General features: G+C 42.5%; 1 pseudogene; it reads right to left on the bottom strand.

Moving 5' to 3' along the window:
- Positions 1-1,634: 1,634 nt before the first annotated feature.
- On the bottom strand, positions 1,635-10,101 carry LOC135556290 (SERPINE1 mRNA-binding protein 1-like; annotated as a pseudogene).
- Positions 10,102-13,351: the final 3,250 nt, after the last annotated feature.

Genomic DNA, 13,351 nt, shown 5'->3' with positions numbered 1-13,351 from the left:
ATCGGTTGAAGAGCATGCATTTAGTTTTACTTGTATTTAAGAGCAGTTGGAGGCCACGGAAGGAGAGTTGTATGACATTGAAGCTCATCTGGAGGGTTGTTAACACAGTGTCCAAAGAAGGGCCAGAAGTATACAGAATGGTGTCGTCTGCGTAGAGGTGGATCAGACTCACCAGCAGCAAGAGCGACATCATTGATGTATACAAGAATTGAACCCTGTGGCACACCCATAGACTGCCAGAGGCCCGGACAACAGGCCCTCCAATTTGACACACTGAACTATATCAGAGAAATAGTTGATGAACCAGGCGAGGCAGTCATTTGAGAAACCAAGGCTATTGAGTCTGCTGATAAGAATGCGGTGATTGAAAGTCGAAAGCCTTGGCCAGGTCAATGAATACGGCACATAATTCTCCAGACCTTCAAGGGAGACGTGACAGTGATGTGATTTTGGAGGTATGGCAACACGAGACTACTACTAAGCCAACATATGGAATTGTTTTAATACGGTCCTACCAAGGATAATTTGATTTTTAAGATCCCTGTAGGTATAAAAAAAAATATTTGATGAAACATTGAATTTGGTCAAACTGCTATTATTAGCCCATTTAATAAGATTCATACATGGGATAACCAGTAAAACAATGTTATCAAAAGGAAGAACGTTTTTAAGTGTCTGTTCTATATCTGTGATGTTAAAAGAAAAAAACATTTTTTTTTTACTGTGAAATTCCCTTTGACGTGGAAATGCCCTATTCACTGCCATACATTTTCAGCCGGGTATCAGATTACCTTCAGACAAGTCCTGTGACACTTGGGGTGAGTTGTACCCCCTTTCCATAGATCAGTCATATTAAATTGTATGCCAAACAGTTCGCACACTAGACGTTTTCGTGAGTAGACCGCTTTTCAAGGTCTGACAAACACCTCAGATGTGGAAGGCCGAAATCGTCGTATTGCGATGCAGCCCTTGCAAAAAAACATATCTATAGCTTTTATCAGAAGACTGATGGGGATTTTTCTATTATGCCAGAAGAGCATTTAAATAAAAATGTTCAAGGTCAGCTCAAAGTGAACCCTTGATGTGAGGCCTAAGGAAATGAATTACCTCTTCAGCCTAATAGTAAGTCTGCCTGTGCTTCTATGCAGTGTCATCCATGTTCAAATGGTAGATGAGCCCTATCTAGAAGTAATACTCCAAATGTCCACTGAAGGGCACTATTCTTTTATAAAGTTTTACTCAGACACATCACATTTTGGGAATATTGTCTTGTGAAGGCCAGTGTGGATGCAGGTGTTTGTTCCAGTTTGTAGTCAACAGAATTTAAAAGCTAAATTACATGGTTGGGGAGCTAAACAGTCTGTCCTCACAATTCATGTAATCGGCCCTTAAAAGTAACATTTCTTGAATTCTACTATACTCAGGAACCAGTGCAACATTAAACAGCATTGGATATCAATATCCAAACTACGCAAAAAAAATAATTCAGAAAGTCCTGACTCTTATTTTACCTTTGCCACACAATTGCGCCTTTATCTGTGAATGTATTTAATCATGAAAGAACACAACTTTTCGTGCGTATGTGATTCTGTATTTATGTATGTGGCGGAATTGAAGTCATCACAATGCAAAAATGAATCGACCATCTTTATTTACCGACGGAGGTCTATAATGGCAGGGTTAGGATTCACACATCTGTAGAACACTAGGCTGACCCACACACAATTGTATTTCTTTCAGAGCAATTATGCAGTAGGGAGCCAGAGGGGAAATCAAAATGGAGGATCTTCAACCACCACAGGAAATACTGCAGGAGCAGGTTCACATTGTTATCAGTATACTGGGCCCCGTTCAGCAGGGTGCGATGTACAGAGCGTTGCAGATAAATGCCATGAGTAGAGATGACATGACTCCTCACTGTCTGTTCTATACAATACATTTTGATCTGAACGTTGCACAATGTGGTGCACTGCTGAATGCAGCCCTGGAATGGTGTGTAAACAGTGTGAGAAGGTCTGAGGGCTTCCAAAGGATCTTAGGTGCATCACAAGTCTCAGTGGCTTCCTCTGTTTTTTTCCTTACCTCAGAGCTGAACTGATGTGGCAAATCTGTTTTCACATCGGTGCAGATGGAGGAAACAAGGAGAGGAAGCCACTGTCATTGAGACGCAGCTCAAGAGGGGTTAAATGAAACCGTACAGGGGGAGCGGTTCACCTATAGCGCAACAAGCTAAATATGTCAGAGGGATACATTTTAAACCATTGAAGTATTCCTTCCCCCTGCTATCGAGTCCTTTGGAAACTCTTTTCTATACAAAATACATTTTAATAAACAACTGATTTAGGCTCCACTTTAAAAGTGTTAAGTGTATCTACACTTAAATAGTTAAAATGGAGATCAACAATCCAAGGCATGTCCCTATCCGCACCATCAGAAATAATATCTCACCTCAAGATCTCTCACCATAAATTTCTTTTTCAGGCCTATATCATAGAGGTGTAGGCCTTAGTTTAAAAAACAAATAACACACAAAACTGCAAACTAAAGCAAAGTCCTTGAAATGTCACTGAGCGATGATACAGTAACCTCTTCAGAAATACCCAGTATGGTAAGAGCTAGTTGGCTTGGGTTCCATCCCTGCACAGCCTGGTTTGGAGTGATCATATAGCAAAGCAAGCTATGGGACACCACAAGCTCAAATTACAACTTTCTCATACCTTATATTTGGAAATGCGTATTTTCAAGCAGCAATACAAAAAAAGTATTAATGAAGAACGCATAATCTCTGAAAAAAATACTGTATGAAAACGTCCCTGCTACCTTGTTTCTAAGTACAAAACCTCTACCAATAATTTGCTCCCCCGGAAGTAGCAAGAAGTCCTTTTCTTTTTTATTTCTATTTTTTCTTCTCCAATCTGTTTTTTTCCTTATTTTCTTTTTAATAAAACGGGTAAAATTCAGTCCTCAGATGCAAGTGTCATGGGCCATGACAGTCTTCTCCATCATATAATTTTTGCTGAAGGATCCAGAAACATGCAAGCCTCGTAGAGGGGCCTCGGGGTCTGCCTGGGGCTTGTGGGGGTCTATGGGGCAGCCGCTCCATCTTAGGCCAGGGCCGGGAAGGCCTCGGGGTCATCCACGTTGGGCACGATCACCCCGCTCGGCTGGGAGGAGGGTTAGGAAAACAAGAAGGAACGAGATTGAGCAGACATATACAGTGAAATTATAACCATATATGTTGTACTTAAACAATCCAAATTCTCTCAACAATTCTTGCCATAACAGATCAAAGAGTAATAATACTAAACAAAAAGATGAACGCAACATGAATTAAAGATTTTACGGAGTTACAATTCATAAGGAAATCAGTCAATTTAAATAAATAATGCACTAAAATCGATGGACTTCCCATAACTGGAAATACAGATAACGTATCTGTAAACAAGATGCATAAGAAAAAAAATGGGCCTCGGGATCTCGTTGCGGTATTTTTGTGTATTCAAATTGACAATTGATCAAATGCAATTGTGTTTGTTGTCCATAGCTTATGCCTGCCCATACCATAACCCCACTGTTCACATCAGTAAATCGCTCGTCCACAAGAAACCATAGTCTGCGGTTGTGCGGCCGGTTGGACATACTGCCAAATTCTCTATAACAACATTGCAGGTGGCTTATAGTAGAGAAATTAACATTACATTTTCTGGCAACAGTTCTGGTGGACATTCCTGCAGTCAGTATGCCAATTGCACGCACCCTCAAAACATGAGACATCTGTGGCACTGTGTTGTGTGACAAAACTGCACATTTAAGAGTGGCCTTTCATTGTTCCCAGCACAAGGTGCACCCGTGTAATGATAATGCTGTTTAATCGGCTTCTTGAATGCCACATCTGGTCAGTTGGATGGATTATCTTGGCAAAGGAGAAATTCTCACTAACACAGATAAACAAATTTGTGCACCAAATGTGTGAAGTGTGTTCTCTTCTGGGATGAATTCTAGTTAACTCTACCAGGCAGATGGCGTGTAATTTTGATTTAATTTTTTTTATGTATCTGTGACCAACAGATGAATATCTGTATTCCCAATTATGTGAAATACATAGATTAGGGCCTAATGAATTTATTTCAACTGACTCATTTCCTTACATGAACTGTAACCCAGTAATATATTTGAAATTGTTGCATGTTACGTTCATATTTTTGTTCATTGTAGCATTAGTCCTTGTATACCTTGTCAGTCCGGCCTCCGCGGGCCGGCCTGGTGGGTGCTCCGCCATCACGCTCGCGGGGCTCTCTGGGCTCACGCTCTCGGAACTCTCCCCGGAACTCTCCTCTGCCCTCCCCGCGCCCACGCCCCCCCCTGCCACCACGGGGTCCACCACGACCACGGCTGGGGCGGCCCAGGTCCCCAAAGTTTATCTCCAACTGGGCGGTGATGTCGTTGGCCGGCTTCCGGAAGTGGTGATCATCCTCTGTCTGAAAGACGGGGGGGAAGGAGAGCATCGTCAATGACTGAACATTTGTTTCCTGCACACAAGTCAATCACATTCAGTCATCTTGACGTACATGTTTGTGGGTGCGAGGAGAAACCTCACCTTAGGGGCGACTCCCTCAGCCTCCACTGCAGCTTCAATCAGAGTATCATCTTTCTTCTCCTTTATTGGAGAGAGCGGGAAGAAAATTGAATTAGGAGGTTATGGAAAACAAAACGAAGGCCAAGTCAGTTTTGTGGTTTAGACAGTCCACTCACGTCCTTGGACTTGTGCAGCACGTATCCTTTCTTCCACTGGCTGTCGGCTCCCTCATTGGCCTTGCGGATGTTGAATTCCACCTTGGTTTTCTCTTTGTCCTGCTGGGCCTTCCATTCATCCAGAGTCATCTCCTTGGGTTCCACTTCCTTAGGTTCACCAACCTCATTCTCCCTACAACAGACAGATTAGAAAACAGAACTGTCAGAACACGCAACTGGGTAGAGGAAAAGCCATCCAGCCCACACTGTTAAATCCCTGCGAAGGAGAGAACAAGTGCACACTTTGGGGAGAAGAGGGAGATATGGTAGAAGGCTCAGCCCTATCAACTCACTTATTCTCCGAGTCGGCGGGCAGATGCTCCTCTCCCTCAGGGGTCTCCTCGGTCACGTTTGATTGGTCAAGCTCGCTGTGGAGAAAAAAAACAACGAATTTAGCCTCACCTGAGTGTGTCCACATCAGCTTAGCTCCACCTGTACATTAACGCCAAATGAACAGCCCTGTGTGGCTGCACGGCATTCCCATCCACATCACTCATTCTCATACAGTGAATATGCTGAAAGGCGATGCTACCAGGACAATATAGAGACTGGGTGTCTTGACTCAACATGTTGACTTTAGTTTACACACAACCACACAAGTTAAATCAAAACTCTTCCTTGAGGTTTGCAGACATACTCTGTCTTTTAGGGAGGGTATGTTGTGCTAGGTCGGCAGTGCAACTCACCCCATCTCATCCTTGACGGTGCCCCAGTTGTGAGATCCACTTCCTCCACGCTTCTCCTCACCTTTCTGGCTGCTGAAACAACGTCTGGGCTTTAGCTCACACCTTCACTTCAATAGTCTCTCCAGCAAAAAAATCAGTTTATTTCAATGAGACAAACCTGGATGGGAAAGCGTTAAATAAGTAGTTCTTATACTTCTAGGGCCAATTCCCCAGATACAGATTAAGCGTAGTCCTGGACTACAAAGCAAGCTCAATGGAGAATCTCCATTGAAATGTATTTTTAGTCCAGGATTAGTGTTAATCTGAGTTTGCGAAACTGTGGCTCGTTCGCAACCAACAGGCGGAACCGCTACTAGCGGGAGGTTACATGCACCTGCGGGCTAAACTAAGCTTGATTGCAATAACATAAAAAACAAACACAAGGATAAAACAGCAGATCAGTTGATCAATCGTTGTTACCATGTCAAGCGATTATGATACCACACAGCTGGTCTAGATTCTCTACTCCCTGCCCCCAATGAAATTGACCTATCAGGAGCATTGGAAACCAAGGCTGATGAATGTATAAAATAAAATAAATACATTGAGGCCTAGATTTCATTCAAATACTTCACCTTAAAATGGCAAATGAATATATGCCATTCAAGACTTTATAGACTACATTTTCATTTGATAAAGAAATAGATAACTCAATCCAGATTTACTTGATCTAGTTACACATTTCAAATCTTGGACAGTCCAGGGATCCCCCCCACCCGGATTTTTGATAAGAAATGGCCATATGAGAAAATGTTATTTTAAAAACAGTTGTATTTAATAGATTACATAAATGGGAAATTAATCAAATAAGAGTAGGCTACACCATCAACATTAGTTTTCCATTCATACAGCGTGTCGGGTAAATTGGCACAGTAGATTTGCCATGGTAAACAAGGAAATATTATATTTCAGTTGTACAGAATGATTGTAAAACAGATAAAAATCACCTGAAGTTTGGTTAACTAGCAAGATTATACATTTTCCAATGATAATACCCTCCAGAGGGCGAAATAGTGTTAGAAAATGTTGGTTGCAATCACAACTAAAATAACCATGATATCTGCGTTATGTAGTGGTAAATCGGTGGCGGATGATGATTGCCATTGAGATCAGCTATGTGTCTTTAGCTCATATTGATGGTTTCTAAGAGATCAGCTGGTGACAATCTAGTGGTCACCTGTGGCAGCAATATACCCAGTGTTCCCCAGCCCTGGACTAAAAACTTTAAAACAGAGATTCTCCATTCGAGCAGGAAATAGGCCTAATAATGAGATACATCTTATCCATCCTTGAGTTAAGCTAGCTATATAATTCACATCATGACACAGAAGACTTACGATCGATCGTTGCCGCTGTGTCTGTCAAATTCACGCTTTCCTCGGGCATCGAAGCCGTCGCTCCTGCCCATGCCTCGGCCCCTGCTGCCCAATCCCCGGCCCCTGCCGCCACCACGTCCTCTCATCGACCTTTCCCCAATGGGCCTGGGAAGACAGACAAGGAACCAAACCAATCAGCAGCCTGCCCCAAAGGAGGGAACAGTTGATGTGTATTCATTGAGGTTAAAACATTCAGAAAGTTGCAGATAGAAATGTAATGAATAGAGCCGACAAGTTCTGACCGATCTGTACTGTTACATCCCAACGAACAGACCCCAGTGCATGACCCAAAACACAATGGATTATATATGACCAATACTGTGAACTACACTGAAACAGTATTATAGCAAACATAGAGTCCTGCCTCAGGAGAGATAAGCTACGCTGACAATTATTATTTATTTTTTTTAGGCAGGGAGCATAAGTTGAAAAATATAGACAAAGAAATTCCAGGGCACAATAAAAACATTTGAGGGAATAAAGCTTGAATCTTTCATTTTCTAGACACCCTTCCTAAAATAAAATTCCAGGGGACATAGCAAAATATTTAGGCACATATGTGAGTAAAATGGTCGCACTGTAGAGCCCTGCCTTAGGCACTGTTTGAATACTTTAAAAACACTTGTGCTTCTTTGGCGTAGTCATTGTTGGATTACGAGCCCCCCCAAAATCCCCTGGCTATTCATGATAGACCAGCAACTCTTTCCACAAAGGAAGGAGGGATGCATTTGAAATGCATTCAAACAGGGTTTATATATGTTACACCACCCTTTTCCTACACACAAGGCAAAGCCGAGGAATTATCAGTGAAGGTGGCGTGACTTTCTCTGCTGCTGAAAAGTAGTGAAGTGGACCCCAAAATTAAGATGTGGTTGGGTTACCTCTGACAGCCTGAGGGGAAATAGTCCTGTCAAATGGAGAAGGGGGTTGTTTTTGTGAACACAATAAAGGCCTGGTTTAGTGTCCATTTTAAAAGGAAAGAACTGTACTGTCCTACATTAGGAGTGCCGGTGTGGGTATCAAAGTCTTAAATGAGGACTAATACACGTTTATTTGTAAAAATCAGATGGGTTACTGTTCGGATGGAACAAAGGCCTGCACACAGACACACACACACAGATCGGAGTTGTGTTATTGGTTGGGTTAGTACCGGTTTAAAAAACAAAATTATCCTGTTTGGTGCAAACTGAATATACCCCTGCTCTACCCAGTACTCACTTCTCCACAGAGAATTCTCCTCCCTCGCCAGGCTTCTCCTCTCCGCCGGGGGCCTCTCGAAACGGCGTGGTGGCCGTCTGTCAGTCCGGGGGGGTCTGTCTGAAGGGGGGCGGCCCTCGCCCTGGAACTCACGGGGCGGTCCACCAGCTGGGCCCTGACCCTCAGGCCTGCGACCCACCCTCCTGGGACCAGGTCCTGGAGCAGGACAGAGCATAGGAATTATTAATCCCCTTATGAGAAAATGTGGGGTTATGGTTCTTTGAAAAGCAAAAGGAGTATATGGGTAATTTTCTCAAGAGCTTTGCTAGCGAAAATAACTAAAAACAGGGGTGTGAATTGGTGACTACTTTCTCAAGACCAGTCTCTAAAAAAGTGAGGACTGACGTTCTGAACTAGAATGTACGGGCTTATTCATTTAACATGCAGAAGAATACAATTAAATGTCAACTTCTTTATAAACCTATGAACTAACATTGAACTTTGTATTATGAACCATGCCAGTACTAGCAGATGGAAACTAAGTATGGTCTGACAAGTCCCTCCCACTGTTGACCAAAATAGACTCCCACCCCTACAACTCAGCAGCTGAATGCACGTTGAAGCACCTGTCTCCTCTTCTCTCAGGTTTACATGTTCGACTTTGTTACCGACTGGTGTAAGTAGGATGGAACGTCCTAACACAATACAGGGGACTCCTATTTTACTTTCAGATTGTGTAGACCCGTCTAAAGTTAGCCAGTAACGTACGAGTGCTCACTAATACGAGAGCGTACATGTAACAATTTGTTTGTCCAATTGATATAGTCGTATCCTGTGTGTTCACTGAGTTGCATGCTCGTGAAGCTGTGTTATCTGACAAACACCAAACGCCCATATTCTCATTCACAACCGCGATACGCCACGCAAGATGACGCAATTCCCTGCCTAGTCAAGAACGCGCTGGTGCCGTTGTACACCCCAAGCCACGAGGTTGGTCACGACGCGGGTTAATAATGCGGGTAGCGAAAGACTAGCAAGATAGCTATCTACGTTAATTCGTCAGATAAACGACCCTCAAATGTAACCAGGAGGAGGCATTTTGGTAGGCCGTCATTGTAAATAAGAATGTTGTAACTGACTTGCCTAGTTAAGCCCATTTTTCTTAGTACGATCGCTTCGCTTGTGGAAGTTGGCTTACACCAATGTGTAAATACATGTTAGGTGAACTGACAATTCGCCAATCGTGCATTTAGCAAGTACGTAGCTACCTATCCAACACTGATCAACCGGCATTTAGCAAACAAACTGACTTTGGTAAGCTAACGTTAGCTAGCTAATTAACTAGTTAATTATCCTGGCTAAACAAGGCCCCTAAGAGGCGTTTTATTGGCAGCAAAACAAGTTCGCCAGCAGGTTCGTTATCAGGGGACACAGACTACCACACACTGTTGTGACTTTTTTGCAACGAATGCGATAAGCTTATCAACTTTAGCTGCCATCTGAACTGACGCACTAAAGGAATCATGTCGACCTCATGGAGGGTTTGAAACCATTGCTAGCTAGCTAACATTAAAATGCTGAACTATCCAGCGATAACTCCGATTTTGCAGACCAATCCGACATTTACTGCAGGAAACAGTCTTACCATCTTTCTTCAGAGGCACGGGTGCCAGAGGCTCATCTTTCTTATCAGCAGGGACCATCTTTCTATCTTTCTGGGACTCCTTTTTCTGGAGTTTGGCGGCTTGGGCTGCGGTCTTGGCGGCACCAGGGACAGGAGCCTCCTTCTTCTTGTTCTCCGCCTCCTTCAACAGCTCGAACGGGTCCGACTCGTCGTCAAATAGTTGGTCGAATCGGTTGGCTATGGCGCAGCCGAAACCTTCTTGCATATGTCCGGGCATGATGGCGCCCCTTCAGCAGGATTTTCCTCCGATTCTACGAGGCTTGGTGCGAACACTTCGCTAAATGATGCCACAAGATGGCTGGGAAAAGGACCTCCTTCTCTTCCGGCGTGATAGACATCCGGGGCCTCAACTTTGGCGCCAGGTGGGGCGTGTAGTTCTTTGATGAGGGAGAGTTTCACGAAAACATAAGGGGTGGATCACTCAATAAAATACAGTACCCACAACGATGGACGGGGTTAATGCTTTTGCGCTTCTCCATTTGACAAGCATGAATGTTATATCTATATCTGTTGTAGTTTGCTATTTGCGTTCCATTATATATTTTGTTTGTATGGGAGAGCTTTCCCAGCCTTTCTATAATCATCTAAACGTGTGGGTGTGTATATACTATACACACACCCACTAGCCATACTCACCTTCAAACCCTTTTCTACATTGTTTCTCCAAAGAAAGCCTCAATAGTTATTTGCCATATATTAATTTAACCTTTATTTTACTTGGCAAGTCAGTTAAGAACACATTCTTATTTACAATGATGGCCATTGTGCGCCACCCTATGGAACTCCCGATGGACAGGACCTGATGTGATATTGCCTGGATTCAAACCAGGGACTGTAATGATGCCTCTTGCACTAAGATGCAGTGCCTTAGACCGCTGCGCCACTCGGGAGCCCATAGCAATTTGGCCTGCATAACCAAGTCTGTCTTTCAAAACTAAAACACTGTTCTGGTAGTCAACTGAGACATCTGTGCATACTTCAGAGCAGTCAATAGTTTGTGACCTTTTTTAGGTATCAGTCAATGTTGTAGCTTTGCTGTGTGCGGCCCACTTTAGATGGATACTGCTAGCTAAACGAGAACCAGTAATCATTATTAGGCAGAAGAAAGGTCAGGAAAGGTCATTTGAGGGCAGCAGATGGCAGCCATAGGCTACTTGTCAGTCAGAGAAGAGCCAGGACCGCTGATCTCTATCTTATTACAGAGGCCTAACCAGGGTTTGAATTACTGTTTGTAGCCTATGGAGTGTATAAGAATTATATTTGTGTGAAGTAGCCTCTGAAGCACTGAGATCTGGGCCTGAATTTATCAAGCACCTCACAGTGCTGATATAGGAGCAGGTCCTGTCCATAATAATCAGTTTCATTATAGAAAGGCTAAATTGATCCTAAATAAGCACTCATACTCCGAGACATTTGATTAAAACGGACCCAGACCTAGATAGGTGTATTTTCCTGCTAGGAGTGCAGTAAGACACCTGAGCCCCAACTGATGTTTGTCAACATGAGTGTAAATTGAGGGATGACAAGTTAATAGTCACAGCCACATCTATAGTGGGAGAATCAACCAGACTGAGAAATGAGGAAAACTAAGTTTTACACAACAGAAGAAAGATGGTTCATTATCAGTATCTTTGTTATACAGGAGAGAAGCTTCATTTTACCTCCACTTTTCCTGGCTGCCCAGTGCTCAGCCCATTCTGGCCATGACTGGTTCTGTTAAAGGTTTACTTTAGCCCATCACAGAATGCTGTCTTCTGAAATGAATATGTGAAAAGTAATAGACCTTTAAATTAAGTTAATAAAATAAAATGTGAAGGGAACAATATTAGGCCATTATTCTGGTTAATAGTCTAAGCTACTGAACCGATAAAATGGCAAATTCGAACAAGCTTGAGAGCCTTGATTGTTGGGGAGAATAACCTTTATTCAACCAGCTCTTACAGTCTCTGCAGAATTATCCCCCATGTGAATATGATGATTCATGATTTTGAGCCCGCAAAAGCCAATTGCTAATCATCTCCACCATGCTGCGGTTGGGACAGTGTGACAGTGATTGAGCTGTCAGGACATCACATCTAACGGTTCAGAGGGGATTCTCCTATGAGGCAGGATCAAAGCAATTTACAACTTTTCTAATTAATCTCAGGCGGGATATCTATCTAATTGTCTGAATTTCTGGAGCACTCCACAGCATTATATCTTCTTGCTTTCTATAGCCTATTGTTGTTGAGAGAGAAGTGTATGGGGGATGGAAAGTGTATGCACATCAATGACCTAAATGTTAATCCTACACCACAACTTTCGCGAAACCATATAGCGGCTCAGAATTCACATGAACAAGGACATTGCATTTATGAAGGTTTTCGTCATGGGTTCGTTTTGCGTGTTTCTCTGCGGCATGGTTTGCAGTGGTGGGAAAAGGATACTCAAAAGTCATACTTGAGTAAAAGTAAAGATGCCTTAATAGAAAATGACTCAAGTAAAATTGAAAGTCACCCAGTAAAATACTACTTGAGTAAAAGTCTAAAAGTATTTGGGTTTTAAATATACTTAAGTATCAAAAGTAAATGGAATTGCTAAAATGTAGTTAAGTATCAAAAGTGAAAGTAAAAATATTAATAATTTTTAATTCCTTATATTATGCAAACCAGACAGAACAATTTCTTGTTATTTTTTTAATTTATGGATAGCTCACTACAACACTGACAATAATTTACAAACAAAGCATTTGTGTTTAGTGAGTCTGCCAGATCAGAGGCAGTAGGGATGACCAAGGATGATCTCTTGACTAGTGCATGAATTGGACCATTTTCCTGTCAAAATGTAGTACTTTTGGGTGTCAGGGAAAATGTATGGAGTAAAAAGTACATTATTTTCTTTAGGAATGTAGTGAGTAAAAGTTGTCAAAAATATAAATAGTGAAGTACAGATAACCCCCAAAGCTACCTAAGTAGTACTTTAAAATATTTTTACTTAAGTACTTTACACAACTGATGGTTTGGGCATTCTGCAACCTGAATCTCAGCGAGGAAGCTATGCTTACAGACACCAGCAGAGGACGACAGCTGCAGGGTGTGTGCCCACCCTCCCCCGGAGCAGATATACTACCACATGCACCGCGGGGACACCACAGAGGCCAGGATCACACAGACCACCTATGTTAACATTTGGGCAGAGAGTACTGCTGACAGCCTCCTAACGATGGGACCGCACCAGACTTATGTGAAGCCAACAATCAATCGTGGCACAATTTGGATTGATTGGCACTAGGTATTATTCAGCCAGTGATGGTATATCTTGTGAATATTTCTATGTTTTGTGTAGGCTATGTTGTGAGTAGGCTATATGCAGTTTTGGTTTTATTTCAATGTCTGGTGAAACCTTTTGAGTGCTTGTTATCACAGCACAAAAAAACAAGCAAGCCAGGGAAACAATTATGTGAAGTGGATCATACATTTACAGTAGGTCCCCCTATATGCTGATTAAAATTAACAAAATCACTACACTTAATTGATGACATTACAGTGTAGGTCTACCACTTTGAAGCCACAAAGTCATTCAGGGCTATCAGTGGTGCA

The sequence above is a fragment of the Oncorhynchus masou genome, chromosome 15 (genome assembly GCF_036934945.1).
Source record: "Oncorhynchus masou masou isolate Uvic2021 chromosome 15, UVic_Omas_1.1, whole genome shotgun sequence".
Lineage (NCBI taxonomy): Eukaryota > Metazoa > Chordata > Actinopteri > Salmoniformes > Salmonidae > Oncorhynchus > Oncorhynchus masou.
This window is presented reverse-complemented; position numbering and strand designations above follow the sequence as displayed.